Below are 16177 nucleotides of genomic sequence, written 5' to 3'. Positions count from 1 at the left end.
CAGAGTAAGTCACACTTATCCAGAATTTAGAAATGTTTAAGAGCAGAGAGCTGTTCGTTAAAGTTCATCAGTCGTTTTAAAGTGATATTTTAATCTATCCCTCCGGTCAAATTAGGCGTATTCGCAGTAGATTGTAATCATGGGTTGGCCAAGTGTTACTGGGAAGTAAAACAGGCTATGTAGCTGTCTGGATCTAGAAATAATATCTTATGCATCCTCACACAGTTTAAGCTCAACTGGAAAACCTGCAGCTGCAAACACATAATGGTCTAATGATAATTCACTTGAATGCTTGGTTGGCATTATCCTCATTTGTCCTTGAAGAACTTTGATAGTATAATCATAGGCATAAGAAGCTGTGTCCGTGGCAGCACAATGCTCAAATATAGTTAAAATGGATCAGGTTGATCATTACAGTAGTCTTCCATCGGAGCATTACAATTACCCGCTGCTCGCAATGTATTGTGAGGGACATCGAAAATAGACCGAAGCCTTTAGCATTTGATGAGGTTGGTGTCTATTCTCTATGTGCTACGAAGCATTCACATGCTGTTGTAGATCTGAGAAAGGCTTAGATGTTTGGTTCTCGATACGCCTAATGGACTTTCATAGTGGAAGATCAGCTGAGAATTGTCATTTTGGCATAAGACTACCCAGCACACAGTGAAAATAACGTTGCCAGTTAGTTGTTATTTGGTCATTGTGATGTTTTACTGTGACAACATTCTGAAAACGTTAATTTTGATCAACGTTTTCAGCAGATCCTCAAATAACATTGTAGCAAGTGGTACACTGATCTCTAGATAACCTGCACACTGGTCTGTTTAGTATTTGGTAATTTCATATTGTATTATTATTTGGTTGCCCTCCAAACCCATTTCAACTGATTAAAATAAAGACATTTAAGAATATTGGCCTGTTTCTGACATGAAAAACATAACAATGACCTTGTACATATAAATACATACTGATGTTGCGTTTACACCAAACGTGAATTAAGCGCGCAAGTAAATTACATACAAAGTCAATGCAAAGACGTGAATAGACGCAAACTGAGTGATTTAACGTCTTATTAAAGAAACATTTAAAGAAACAACACAGGAAAATGTACATATGCTATTGTAATCCTTGAGTGCTCTGCTATGAATTAATATTAAACTTCAAGTTGACTCTAAATTGAAGCCTTCAATAACACTTTGAATGCACTAAGCTCTGTCAACTGAGATCAGTAAGTGAGATGTAAGTGTTCAGATTTAGCAAACATGGCATTCTGTGATGAAGTGCAAAGCTATTGCTCTGATAATGGCAGTACATACAGTAAATCGAGGAATCAATATGTGCTGTTAACACCTCCATCGAAACAAAGCAGTTGGTTGGAGCCCAGAGTTAGTGAGATAAATGTGGAGAGATGTCTGGTACAGTGAGCCAGCGGGTGGGATCTCTCACAATGTGACATCTTTCTTTCTCTCCAGCAGAATGGGCGCACCATCTGTCTGAGATGTCTAATTCTGCTGTTTACTTCCATTCAATCACTGTCATTTTTTATGAATCTTTCAAGTGGCTTCTAATAGCATTATTCTTTGTGGATTACCTCTCATTGAACTGAAGTATTGTCTATTCACTGAGATGAATGTTATTGCTTTGTTATAACATGATGATAGGTTGGCAACTTTTGACATATTTTGGTTGTTTACAACTCATCCTTCGCTTGATCTTGACAGAGGTGAATCATCAATCTTTGAAGCAAAATGCTGGAACGGAAGTCTTTGTGTTAGCAGTCTAGATTTTGTCTGTGTATAAATGGTGCAAAACTTGTAAACAATTCCTTTGTGTCTCAGAATGTGTCGGGAAACAGAATGTGTCGTTTTATATCTGTTTTAGCCTCTGTCCATCCTTCTGTCTGGCTTGTTGTCCTCTTCATTTTGTTGTTGACAAAGAACCATGCCGATAAATAAGCATTCTTTCTTCTCAATTTCCTGCACTGCCGCTCATTGAAATATGTTGTCTTATGCCAGTTGTCACTGTGTGCTGAAATGTTTTTCATAAACTTTCAGGTCGTCATCGGCATTCAGTGAGGAAGTTAATGGAAAATAAAACCTACCCGTTACGATGGATCCATCTCACTGAGCTCAGATAACACTCATGTTTTCTCCAAAACCTTTATGCTTCTATTATTTCTGAAGAGTCCCGGCTTCTGGGCGGCAATGAGAGTGTGATTGCTTGTGTTCTCACCCATGTAATTCTCTAGTAGAGTGCCACATTGCCATATGTTAGTGCTGCGTGTTTGCATATCTGCTGTGGCCTCTCTCTTTGGGAAGTGCCTTTTTTAACATTGGGTATATATATTGTGCTTAAGAGCGCTGTTTCATGCAGATGGCAGGAAATACAGGACATAATGGACAGTTTGAGAATTCATTAATTCTATATAATATAACATTATTTTGTATTTTAAGCTGCATGAATACTATATACAAAGTTAAGAATTATTAATGTTGATAATGTTTTTAATTATATATGAATTACAATATATGTATTAAATAGTAATGTTGAATTGAATAGACAGTGCAAAGCTCTCTGTTTGACAAGACTGTCTGTCAAGTGACAATTTTTATGTGTTTTTTTTTGTAATGGGTTAATCTGAAATAGGACATCATTTAAAGTTATGTGGAACAGACAGATGTGCTCAGGGATGTCCTGTTTAATTTCTACTATTTGGTGCAGTAAAATAAATGTTGATATTCAAAATTGATTTCCAAACAAATCAAAGATCCCTACCCGAAAGAAACACATGCCTGCCTTTGTTGCTGTGCCATCAAAATAGTGAACGCTTGCTCTCTCTCTCTCCTCCCCATCGATGCCTGTTTATGGCCCCTATTGCTGACTGGTTATGAGATTCAGATTCCAGAACAAAGAATCGAAATTGATTCCATAAAAATTGAAATCAAACAGCCTGTAGTACAATATGCATGGCTGACCTTTTAAAGGAGGAATGATTTTTCAGAGTTTGAAATGATTGTTTGCTTTTCCTTTTGGAGACTTTTAGATAGTATGTAAATGTACTAGTATGCAGGTACCATTTAATTTGATTTTAAGCAGATGTAACACACACTTTCTGCCAATCTCATTTGAATCTCGAGCACCTATAGAGTATTATTGCATACTTCTTATCCTCTAAGAGTCTTTAGTTTGATCACATTTATAAAAGACAGACACAGCTGTACGATTATTTCCGAATAGAAGAACTCAAGTGCTGTCACACAACATATCATTGCATTTTCTAGCGGCATATCTTTTAAGTCACTATACATTTTTGTTGTTTACCTTATGCACGTATGTGCCGATTGACAACAAAACAAAGACATTTGACGTATAACTTTTAACACTGAAATGCAGTGAACAAACAAACACAGCTGAACTTCAGTACAATGAACAAAGCACATTGATGGAAGTGCTCTTTCTCTCGCTCTCGCTGGTGTGCTTTTCAGTGAGGATTGTCCAATAAGGGACTATGAAAAGTTGTTATGTAATGGATTTTCATGTTCGAAAAAAACTGTATCGAGTATCGTGTGTATCGTGTGTATCGAGCACAGAAATACAATGTCATATGTCCAACTTGTTTTCTGACAAGCTGACCATGTCAAGCATGAGAAGCCAGCACGTTTAAAATTGAGCCAGAAAGTAGAAAAAATAGCATGGAACCCACCTTTGAATAATATTTTATAAGGCAGCCTTAGTTCTACACTTTACTGAGTACAGATACCACAATGATGTTTTACTTGAATAAATGTTTTTACAATGTTATACGTTGACTAAATCTGAACACAATTAAGGAGTCATGCAATCCCTAATAGGGTCATGTGATTGTGCAAGGATTTTCACATTTTCCTGTGTGGTATTCATGAGACTGTCTGTATACAATCCATGGAGATGCTGCCTGAAACATAAAGGAGAATTGATGCTGTCCACACTCCATATTACACGCTCGAGTAACACCATGGCCTCAGCGCTGATGTCATGGTATCTTCACACCAGATTTTTTCTCACTACTGTCTCAGTGGGTAATTTGTGCATGCAGCTGGCTGCTACCTCAGCTCAGTGTGGTGCTAATGAGGAGACTGGTGCTGTGGTGGCTTTAATGGCTGCCTTGTCTCTGACTCCGGTTCTGCTGGCAGGGGCCACCGGAGGCTCTCAGATGGATTGTGAAATTCTCCATTTCCTCACTGAACAACTGTTGTTCTCTCACCACATGGGCAGAAATGAGATGCCACCTGTGATTAAGATGACAGCGATGCCAGTCAGCTCTGCTGTGCCAGTGTGGATAGGACACTGGACATTGAGTTTCCCACACTCATTCTTTGGCCAATATCTTGTTCTTTGACGGATACTTAAATAAAGGATTTCAACAAAAAGTTAAAAAAGGATCTATACAATATTAAAAATATACTCTCAAACATAGATGTTTTATAAATGTACTTTCTTAATGCAGTTACTACAAAATAATGAACTATGAATTTAACAGCCATCCTTCTGACACACAAATTGACTCAACTGCATGTGCCAGATCCCCACTTTAACAAAAGAAAAAAACATGCATGATCTAAGATGATTTTCTGGAGTCGGTTTGAAAAATACAGATTCAAATACTGATTAATGTTATCCATTTCTTTCTGAGAAAAAGTTGTTAGATTGTATTGTGTTTATTTTTGTTCACTCCAGCGTTCTATGCTCGGATGCTGTGGATTAATTTATTTGATTTATAGATAACACCATCGTTAGACTGTCAGTAGAGAATTGCTGGCTTTAGCACTTGACATCAGAAAAAAAATCATAACACCCCGAGTTGTTCTTAGCAATGCGTAGGTGAGAGAAATGTTTTTGCTTTATAACAAAAGCGCCTTTAGTAATAAACGGAAAGAACCAGCTTGATGTGTGACACAGTGACAGATTTGACATGAAACAGCATTCAGTCAGTGCTCAGCTGGAGGTTTCTTCTCTCGCGTTTGATGAGGAAGAGTTAGATTCTCTCTCTGCGTTTTTTCTTCCTCTTGTCTTTAGAACTCTGCGAAGGAATAACAGTTATTTCTTCTAAGCTTTGACACAATATATCCTAATCAATAGACAACACTCCCTACCTTATAATTGATACGCTGTGGAAATGGCTTTATTAAGATGACAATATTGATCTACCCTTGATGTTTACCCCTTAATGTAAAACAGTTCAAAAGGATGGATTGTTTGTGTCTTCGCGCTATATAGTACGTTTTTAATGACGAGCCCACACAGGCTTTTTTCTGTTACAGTGGTGTTCTTTTTACACACACCACACCTTAAAATGTACAATATGTAAGTGAAATTTATTATTTGGGCTTTAGTCTCATAAAATGCAGGAGAATGACGGATTGATAACCAGCTTCATTATTCCTGTTATGAAGCACTTTAATTTTTTTTTTACTTTTTCATCTTTTTTAAAGCTGGTTTATAATGGGGTTCTCCACTCATCGTTCCCATTTCACCCTTGTTTCTTCGGTTGCCGCCACAACAGACACCAAGCAGCAGGGTCCACTCAGCCTCTGAAGCTTCTCCATAAGGAGAAGTCAAAGATCTTTTGTACAGGGATCACTGCCAACTGTTCCTCTTTCATCCTTGAAATGCACTTAGGTTTACCAGGTCTGTATGGCACCCTTACTGGTTTTCTGATCCAACCCAACATCAGTTGGTGATCAGTTCACAACCCTACTGCTCTCTTTACCAGAGTTACCAAAACATACAGCCACAAGTCTTTTGGCATGACAGTTCAATTACCAACCTTTGGTTTAAGGTGCTTTGGTATCAAGAAAACTTGATTAACCTAGGGCGACCACCACCCAACAAACCTATTATGGGGGTCAGGTAATATATTTGTGTTGGACACTATTGAAAGGTATTGTAAAACTTTTTTACAAATGTTGGTACCTTTTAGCTTGTAAAAAAAACTATTTTCTAACTACAACATTACAAGGCACAAAATAAATGATTTGAACAATTTTAAGGTTAGCTGTTTTGATCAATGTAAGGTACTCAAAAAAAAACTGAAATAAAATATTAATGATTCTATGAATTTTTCTATGACGGACGAAAATATTGGAGGCTGTAAATATGTGTATCATATTTGTGTAAATATGATTTACACAAAGTGAGGTTGTATTTATGCGAAAATTTCGGATAGCAATATATTCGACTCAATTTGAATTGGGCTTTATTCGTCATGTTGAGATGGTAGAATTGCAACACGATCTACAGTTTGAGTGATGTTAGACATATAGACTCTTGAGGACCAATTTGACTGTCTTCTCACACATTGCATTAAAAGGTTGTGGTCACCCTAGATGAACCTAATGTTCAAAATATGGTAAACAATATCAAATGTAATGAACTTGATTATCACCACTCCTGCTTGGCTCATTTTAGTGTGTTACTCCTGAGAAGGTGTCAAACTCCAGTTGAAACTCCAGGAGTCTGGCTCTGTTATCATCAGAAAGGGTCAAATTCTATGAACCAATAGCCAATTTCTATTAACAATGTCTGGTTCACACATGCTCTGACGTCGGTACCTGTATTGCGATAGGTTCATATTTTACTCCTTACAAGTGGTGTGCTCCGAGTGAATCCCCATGCGAGGAAATGGGATCGTCTTCTGTCTAATTCCTTTGACATCACATCTCCCAGGGGCACTGGTGCACTCAGGCCCTATCCGCATCTTTACGTTTTTGTTTGATTACGCTTTCTATTCTCTCTGTTGTGGCCCTACATCCATACTGAGATAGCTTTTTGGTCAATAGAAACAGAGCTTTTTGAAAACACTCTCTAAGGCGGATAGATTTGGAAATTCTGTTTTCAGGTTACAAAAAAAAGGTGACTACAAATGTGATGTGTCTTATGGTTTACTCATGCACAGAACATGCATGTAAATGTTTTTAGGATGTTTGGGCAGCACTAGGAAAATGCGCGAAACGCTAGTGTGGACGAGGAGCATTTGATGTTTCCGTTTTAAAACATAGAGAATAGTTTAAGTGCAGAGTGTATTGTATGTTATTTGGGACACAGCTACAGCTTTATTGATGCTAATGTTTAATGTGTAATATTGCTGGACGCAGATTTCACCAAAATTATACTTGATTGAGTTGCATGTGGTTGCGTGTCTCTGTATAAAACATAACAGAAAAATATTATGAATACAAATACAGCCCATTAAGCAGCATCCATGCCTGGGTGGCCAGACAAGCGGCAAGTTTTTCATCTTGAAATCTCTTTGTCGTTCTTGTGAGAGAGCCCCTGTGAAGAGTCTGTCATAGAATCGACAGTCCAGATCTTGTCTAATGGATGACATGCTGTTCTACCCCTCCCCTCTGCACATCAAATCATGTCATCAAAGTGATCTTAATAAATTACATCTTGTCCTCAAAGACATGCTTCTTTCCCCTCATTATTACTTGAGACACACCAGACTTTATCATTTATAAAAAATAAGCTTCCTTTGTTGATAATGACAAAACACTTGAATAGTCTGAGCTAGACGGCACAGCCACAGTCCACTGGCTGATACATATTTTACATAAACATGCGCACTTCAAGTCTACTCAACACCTCAGCTTTGCGTCAACAAAAACACCTGTGTTTTTTTCCAGTTGCATCTTAGTCATTTAAAAGGCTGTGTAATGTTCCTTGTATGATGGCTACGTCAGTAAAAAGACAACTTTGGCAATAGAGACTTCCATATTCCGAAAGAGTTCTCAAGGCCAGAAGAGTCTAAGAAAGAAGATGGATATCCAGATGGGCATGTCCTCTCCATGTTGCATCTATCAATTGTGTCTGTGTATGAGTGGCCTCCCTACAATGTCATACTTCAACCCTGAAAGCAACAGACTGGAGAGATGGCACTCTTGGAGTATCCGCTGATAAATTTGACCTGTATAATGTGCATTCGCTCCGCTCCATGTCCCATTTGCAAGATAGACATTCAGAAAAGACATTTCCTACCACAAAGAAGCCACAAAGACACAGAGCAGCACGATCTAGGAGTGTTACCATTTAAGGCCGAAGAACAAGTATACCAAATAATGGTATAAACAAGTACTTAACTATAGCTAACTATGCGTGAATAAGTGTAAATTCAATTTGTAAAAACAAAGTTTTGTTCTATACTTCTGGTTATTACTTTAGAATCTTCAGAGGATAATGGATTATGCATTCATGTCTAAATAAGATGCAGAGGAGGGATCAGACCTCAGATAAACAGCCTGATCAGGAATGACACACAAGTTGATAAATGTATCTTTGTTAATGGCATTCTCTGCCGTGGTATTGAGGTTGATATCCGTGGTGTAAGTCATGACTTCTTCCCCAGCCATTGTGCCAAAGCCTGAAAGGCAGCTGCAGGAGATGCAGGGAACTTATTCTCTGATGCCTTTTCACAAACAGTCTTAAGCCATTAGGACTTCGAAGAAACATTTATTTTCTTTCTTCCTATTTTCTTCACAACGTATTCACTTTCTATGAATTCAGCACATCCCTGTTGTAGTTGGTCCCTTAAAGCTTTATGCTGCCTCAGGCTGCTGCATTGTTAGAGAAACACCATCCTGCATAATGTTGGAGATGATTGTTTAACTTCTGTCCACTGGCATATTTTTGGAAGCTTGTCAAGGCAGCTATAGACGGTGGGCAGAGCTGTTTCCCCTTTTAGGAAAATGAGGGTTTTCAAAAAGAGCAGCTACATGTTTTTGGCAGGCAAAACTGTTATTATGATTTGACATCCTGCAATAATAAGCGCTGGCAAGTAGGTTTTAAAATACAGTGTGAAATTAGGATCATCTGACTGTGTATTTATGAAAGTATGAGACGCTGTGAAGACTGCAAATGGTAAGTGACATCAACAGGGTGGACCTGAAAACTATGTTTAGAGGGGGTTCTTATAAAACAAAACATATTATTGACCATGTTTAGCAACTACATGTAAAAAAGGACCATTTTCTTAAAGATTATATTAAGAATATATTTTACTGAATTCTTTTTTTCCTTTTGACCAGCAGTTTTTATTAATTTGAAGGTTAATGTGAGCTGAAAATGCTGAGGTCATGTGCTTATTTTTTTTGAAGGGCACTTCTGTATATTTTAGGCCAGACTGTTGTTCTGTAGCTTGGAGCTGGACTGTTTGCCTTTCCCAAAACAAAACTTTAGACACAATGAAGTAAATCAATCACAATAAAGTCTGTCCTTGAAAATAAAAATAAAGTGCTGGTTTCTCACAGGCTGATTTTTATATGCTGGTGAGAAACGAAAAGGAGAAAGTGACATATATAGCATGCTGTACTGAGAAGGCAAGATTGCGAGACCCTGCCTTGTTTTTGGTGTTTGAACTCTTCATTGTTAAAAGCTGTTTGGAACAATCTCCTGAACATCCGGACTGGCCAAGGTTAGCTTCATAGTTATTATGTTCAAAACTGTATTAAAGCATACATGGACTACAATTTTACCAGTTATTAGTATTTTGTTGATTGTGTCTTGTAGAAAAATGTTGTAGTCATTCTCAATTTAGTACAAGAATTATAGACACACTTTCAATATATGTTTGATAATATATTTAAAAGTAAAGATTGAAGTCATACGTTTTTTTGACAATGGTGTAGTGTAAAAAATGGCCCTCACACGTGTTACCACATGGAATATATATATATACACAGTATATATATATGTGTCATGATTCCGCCATCAAGTCATGTTTATTCTTTGTCTTGCGGCGGAGTCATGGCATAGCCTTAGGTTTTGTGTGGAGCCATCCCATTTCCTCGTTACCTTCCCATCAGTGTGTCATCCCCTAAACCTGCTCCCTTGTCAATTATCCTTTGTTAGTCTCCTTTAAATAATGCATTCTCGTCTCTTGTCCTGTCCCCATTCGTTTTGTGACAATTGAGGTTTCCGCTTCATGCATTCATTGTAGCTCTTGTACCTTTGACTAGTATTTTGTGTCCTGTTATTGCCTGTGATGTTCTCCCAGCGTCAGTAAGTTAAGTTTAGTCTTAACCTCCTGCAGCATCTCCACCACCAGCCAGCCTTGGTGGCAAACAGGGTAGGTGAGAGTCCTGGGGGTGCTCTTCGGAGGCCTCCAGCCCAGAGCCAACCGTGCCCTTCACCTCGTTCCTCCAGCCGACAAACAGACGGGTGTCTCGGCTGAAGAAAAACAGGCAACGGAGGGCAGCTCGGAGCACGGTGGTCCCGAGCCCGGTGGTCCCAAGTCAGATGGTCCCAGTTCCGGTGGTCCCTAGTCCGGTGGTCCCGAGTCCCGTATCGAGTCCAGTGTCCAGTCTGGCAGGCCAGACGGCGACCTGCCCGGCCTTCCAGCCGACATCAAGCCCCGCCCAGCCGGCCTTCCAGCCTGTGTCAAGCCTCGCCCAGCCGACCTTCCAGCCGGCGTCAAGTCCCGCTCAGCCTTGTAGCGTGTCTTTGTTATGTGTTTATATAAAGTCTTTGTTATAACCGTCTGCACCGCTGCCTGCAATTGTGTTCTCCTTCGAATTTCATCACATATATATATATATATCCTGTCGACCCTCAAGGCTATGGGTGTCTCCGGAATGGTGCTTCAATGGTTCAGATCTTGCCTTTCAGGTAGGTAATTTAGAGTATCCTGGTGAGGTGAGGTCTCGGAGTCCCAACATCTTGATACAGGGGTGCCTCAGGGCTCAGTGCTTTGCCCTTGCTCTTTTCTATATAAATGACATCCCTTGGCTCTGTCATTCGGAAACATGGCTTTTCTTTTTGCTATGCGGATGATACACAACTCCACCTGTCATTTCAGCCTGACGATCAAACGGTCATTTCAGCATGCCTGAGTGACATTATGCTCTGGATGAAGGACCATCACCTGCAGATGAACCTTGCAAAAACAGAACTGCTTGTAATCCCGTCCGACCCTAAACTCCATCACAACTTTTCCATTTTACTAGGCTCATCAACCATCACATCTTCCAGAACAGCCAGAAACCTGGGAGTGGTGATCGATGATCGGCTAAACTGCAAAGATCCGGTTGCCAGCACCACTCGGTAATATAGATTCATCCTCTACAATATCAGGAAAATTACACCTTTCATATCCGAGCATGCTACGCAGGTCCTAGGCTCTTGTTCTGTCCAGACTGGACTATTGCGAAGCGCTACTAGCTGGACTTCCTGGTTGCACGACCAAACCTCTACGGATGATCCAGAATGCAGCGGCAAGAGGGGTCAATGAACCGAAGAGAGCACATGTCACTCCTCTCTTCATTAAGTTACATTGGCTCCCTATAGTCGCTTGCATCAAATTCAAGACTCTGCTCCTGGCCTACAAGATCACCACTGGTTCGGCACCACCTTATCTTCACTCGCTAATGCAGACATATGTACCCACCATCCCTACGCTCTGCAAACGAACAGCGTCTTGTGGTGCCATCCCAAAAAGGTAAAAAATCTCTCTCAATTGCTTCCATTGCCTACCCCACGTGTAAGTCGCTTTGGATAAAAGCGTCTGCTAAATGACTAAATGTAAATGTAAATGCAATAAGCAATATGTCGTACAGGAGCAACAATGCAATAGGCCACATACTGTACATACGCCAATACGCCAATACCTAAAAAAAATTGGGTATAAGCAAATAGTGTATACTGTATACAATATAAAGTAAGTGTTATATATCATGATTAGTAACACAATTGTATTTGTTTTATCTAAAGCAAGGTTTCCTTGCATGTGACGCTTAATGAGTTATGAAATACAAATTATGATAATAATAAATTTGTTTTTAAAGAATGATCTTTATATATTAAATACTCACACATCTCACGTTCTGTTCACCATAAGAGAAACTTGAGCAACATTTCTACACACCTGGTATAAGAAAATAATTCTCAAGGACTTTTCTTAACAAGACGAAAATGCTTTGCTGTGTTTATAACCACAGCTGGCTGATAGCTCACAGTGACATGCTGCCAAAGGCACAGATATGCCCACCCATCAATATACACGCACAATTTTACAGAAGCAAGCAGGGAATTTACAAACTGCCAAAGATGCAATTCTGATATGCTTCATAAGAGACTAAATTTGCATATGTTAAATGACTTTTGATCATGGACTTCACGTGCATGCTGAGCAAAAGATTTCCAGCTATTTCTGGAACAGCACAGCCCACTCAAACACACACTCACAAATCTTCACTTCTTCTGACACTCTTTATGTGTGTTGCTCTGTTTCCCATCTTTACGTTCACTATAAACTTGAATCATGCGTTCTGGCTCATCTTTAATTCATGTGATTCTCTTCATAAATCTATTTACTGCAATGGTCCATACCTGGCCGGTTTTATGTATGTAAATGAGCCCTCCACTCTGTCAGATTTTATAAAGTATAATATTTATCTGATTTACAGGTTCGCTGAGTTTGCCTTTTCTCTTGAAAGGTCGTATTAGCCCAAGCCAAAGTAGCAGCTGCATTGTTGCGTTAACACAATGATTGACAGCCAATGTATTGAACAACTGAATAATTTGACCTGCCATTGTTTGTAATGTATAACCCCATGTGTGTTGCCTGCTCTCACCCGTTTTTATGCAAATAAGAACCATCCAAAGAGGGTATTGTGTATTATTGTTCCACAATAGATAATTTTGTAGCCTTTAGGGCTTTATTGAGTTGTTATAGGGAAGAGAGAGGAACAGGTATAAGGAAAGGACCATGAGCCAGGACTCTGGCCGACAGAAATGCTACTGTTACACTTGTCCTACTTGCAGCCCACAAACATATATGTTTTTGAAAACCTTCTTATATTTTGTTTCTAGTGACTTTGTGGTTTTAATGATCTTCCTTGATAGCATTTGAAGGCATATGCCGCCACTCCGACATAAAAGCTGTATACAGAAGGCATCACGGATTAGACAAACCCAGAACATTTTAAATTGTAAATATTTTGTTCAATAATGTGAGCTTCTGAAATCATTAACCTGAAGCACGGGATTCTAGTTTCTAGGAGGCATTTCTTTGTCCAATATCATGCCACCCTGCAGCCTTCCGTGTCTTGTATCATGTTGGCTATGAAAGCAGGTTATAGTTTATTCAATCTCAGATATTTGTAACAATAATAAAAATTATAGCAAACTCTAGTGAATAGGATAAAAGCTGTATGCAACACGAAGGAACTCTCAGAAGAAGAAGGCCATGACATTCAATTAAGTGCAATCAAAAGTAAAAGCAAGTTATTTATTTATTTGTGAAACACTTAAAACACCTTTAAAACATATGCTGCCAGTTCTGCTAATAAAGTCTGCTTTAGTGTTTATATCTTCAAACAAGCTCTAGACAAATTTACTCAAAAGCAGTGGTTACTGTATGTGCGGAAAAATAATTTAGCACATTTTAGCTGTGTTAATTTTGGTCAGCTAAAGAAACCTGATTGCTTGACATGACTGCTCGGTGTAGCTGGGGATGGAGGGCTTATCAGAGGAAACATGCTGCTTAGGCTGAGGAATTGAAAGCTGTGGCTTTCCGTGACCCACCGGCATTGCATTTGCATGGGGAGATTATGAAGGCAGTGACTGCAAGGAGTAGAAACATTTTCGCTAGTGGGTGTCATTTTTACAGAAAACACTGTAATTCCACCATCCTTTCATGACTTTTATTTTTTATAATTGTTTTGTTTTGTTTGGAGTTTGGTGTGTGTGATATGGCCAGGCAGCAGTCACGCTACATAAACCAAGTGACCTAAAAAATACATAGTGTTGCCTGTCATGGCTGGTTAGGTTCAAATAAAGCAAAGCCTCTGATTCAAGACTTTCTTAACCAACAGATATCAGCCTGATCTCTTGAAATTTCCTTCTTTCTGACATAAAAGGGGTTTGTGTGTGTGTTGTTTTAGCTTTTATTAGATGGTAAAAGTAACCTGCTAGTGGAGGGGGAGGCTTCTGTTAACATCATTTACTGTAATTCAACCTGTTTGTCTTTTATTGATTTCATTTAACCAATGTAACAGCTTAGAGTTACTATTAAAAAAATATATATATATATTATTAGTTATTGACTAATTATTATCACTTATTCTTCTCAATTGAGAATTTACTTGTTGTTTAGTTTCATATTTTAAAGTAAACCGTGGTCTGTTTGTATATTTGATTCTGATTGGCTGTAAGGGTGTTCCAGTCAGTTTGATCAACATTTGAAATGTCTGATCAAATATTCCACTGTAAACATCAATAACATCTTTAATTTGGCAAATGACTGTGGAATAAGCAGGATAATCCACAGCTAGCCTTGCATTAAAGGCCTCCACATCGTGCATTTAAATCCTTTAACATAAGGCTAGCCATGGATTATCCCTTACGTGGTTGACCCATTGCTCTACAACATAATATCATACTGGCATACATTTTTGTTCATGTAAATGTCATAAAAAAATGAGATGAACAATACAATTTCTAAGAATAAGAAGATATTAATGTTTTCCATTAAAAATGTGTTTTTTGCAAAAGAAATCAAGCGGCTTCGGTGCACAGATTCATTGTTTCAAGAAATTGATGACAGGGTTTTTTAGGATGGACTATTTCTGTTTAGTTTAAAACTAGAATCTTTGTTAAAATGTGTAATAAACAATTACAGAGACAGTGAGAGCCCAAACCCCCTCATAGCATTGCGGGTTCTGTTTCGTTCAGAGAGGCTTCTAAAAAATGGACATTTTAAGCGACATAATGGTCCATTTTTTTGGTCCAAGTATTATTTTATATTTCTATTAGCTGATAATGATTTTGTTTGATGTGTAAATAGGGGCCCGGCGACTTTATTTAGCAGCAGGAGACATCCATCATGAATTACACTGCTTCACTGGCACTGCAGAAGTCATTTCTGAAAGCCAGTGAACTGCGATCCCTAGAGCCATTCTCTACCATATGGCCAAGACAGCGATTAGATGAGTGAGCAAGAACTGTGTGAATTATAACATGGACTAGTGACTGTAAAAGGGTCATTCTCCTGAAATACTGCCATGTGTGGTTTCCCATTACCGCCAGAATACTAAACTTTTTCACATTCTATAAATAGACTTCAGACTGTGTGATGGGAATTCAATTGAGCTTATTTATTGGTATAAAAGTAGTATTTTATTACGTTGTTTTCCTTACAAAATTCTTTAGGACTTTCTCTTTAGCTCTATTATTCTATGGCATGTTTCGCCTCCATTTCTGCCTCTCTTCCGCTGGCACGCGCATAAATGAGTGCAAATTAGTGCCTGCCTGATGAAAAATGCATTTAAAAACATTTTTAGAGAAATTTAGTTCATATTTATATATGATCTCATCCACCCGCGACAGAATGTATTTTTTTATTAGCCGACCCATCCGACCCGCGGATCATCCGCAGCGGCCACGGATTTAACCGCCATCCGCGCATCACTAGTGCGCGGTTCTATAGGTGAGGATGTCCGTTGCTAAAAAAAAAGGTTTACGAAGAAAACAGAGCTTTTAAAGATGACTGGACAGAGAGCTACGGCTTCATGTGGCCCCAATCCAGCACAAAGCCATTCTGTTTAATTTGTAACGAGACAGTTGGAATTATAAAAAGTGGAAATGTCAAACAGCACCATGAAACAATTCAAAAAGATATTTTGAACAGCAGTATCCACACAACACAGAGGTGAGTACAACAAAACAACAACAGCTCTATATTTTATTTTTGGCCTATACCTCTTGGTATGTTTTGCCCCTTTTGGATATGTTGTAAATGTATTTTAAAAGCAAAATACTCTCTTTTTTCAAAAAAGTAATGTTAATTCATTATAAAAAGTTATAAGGATGTGTATTAAAAACTAATTTTGAAACAACCAATTGTCCGGACCTTTGACATTCTCGTGAATTCAGATTTGGACCTTTGAAAGTAGACTTTAAGAAGCCCTGTTCTATGCCATGCCTACTATACAAATAATGATTTCTTCCTGAAATTATTACAGGAGCAGGGACATCATACCAGGGTTGACCTCTTTGTTTAAAAAGGTGGTCCTCTATAATATCTATTAAACCTTGGTGTTATATAACTGGATTAAGTTGGTAAAAGATGGCAAACCTAGCACCAAATATGAAAACAATACTGTGACGCAAAACAATGGATGGCCTCTTAAAGTACAATGGACTT

The 16177-nt window shown here is 38.6% G+C and overlaps 1 protein-coding gene across 2 annotated transcripts in view; it reads left to right on the top strand.

The window, feature by feature from the left end:
• Window positions 1-16177, top strand: part of spon1a (spondin 1a) — a 121327-nt gene that overhangs the window by 30531 nt on the left and 74619 nt on the right. The gene's annotated exons all lie outside the window — the stretch shown is intronic.

The sequence above is a fragment of the Triplophysa dalaica genome, chromosome 14 (assembly GCF_015846415.1).
Source record: "Triplophysa dalaica isolate WHDGS20190420 chromosome 14, ASM1584641v1, whole genome shotgun sequence".
Taxonomy (NCBI): Eukaryota; Metazoa; Chordata; class Actinopteri; order Cypriniformes; family Nemacheilidae; genus Triplophysa; species Triplophysa dalaica.
This window is presented reverse-complemented; position numbering and strand designations above follow the sequence as displayed.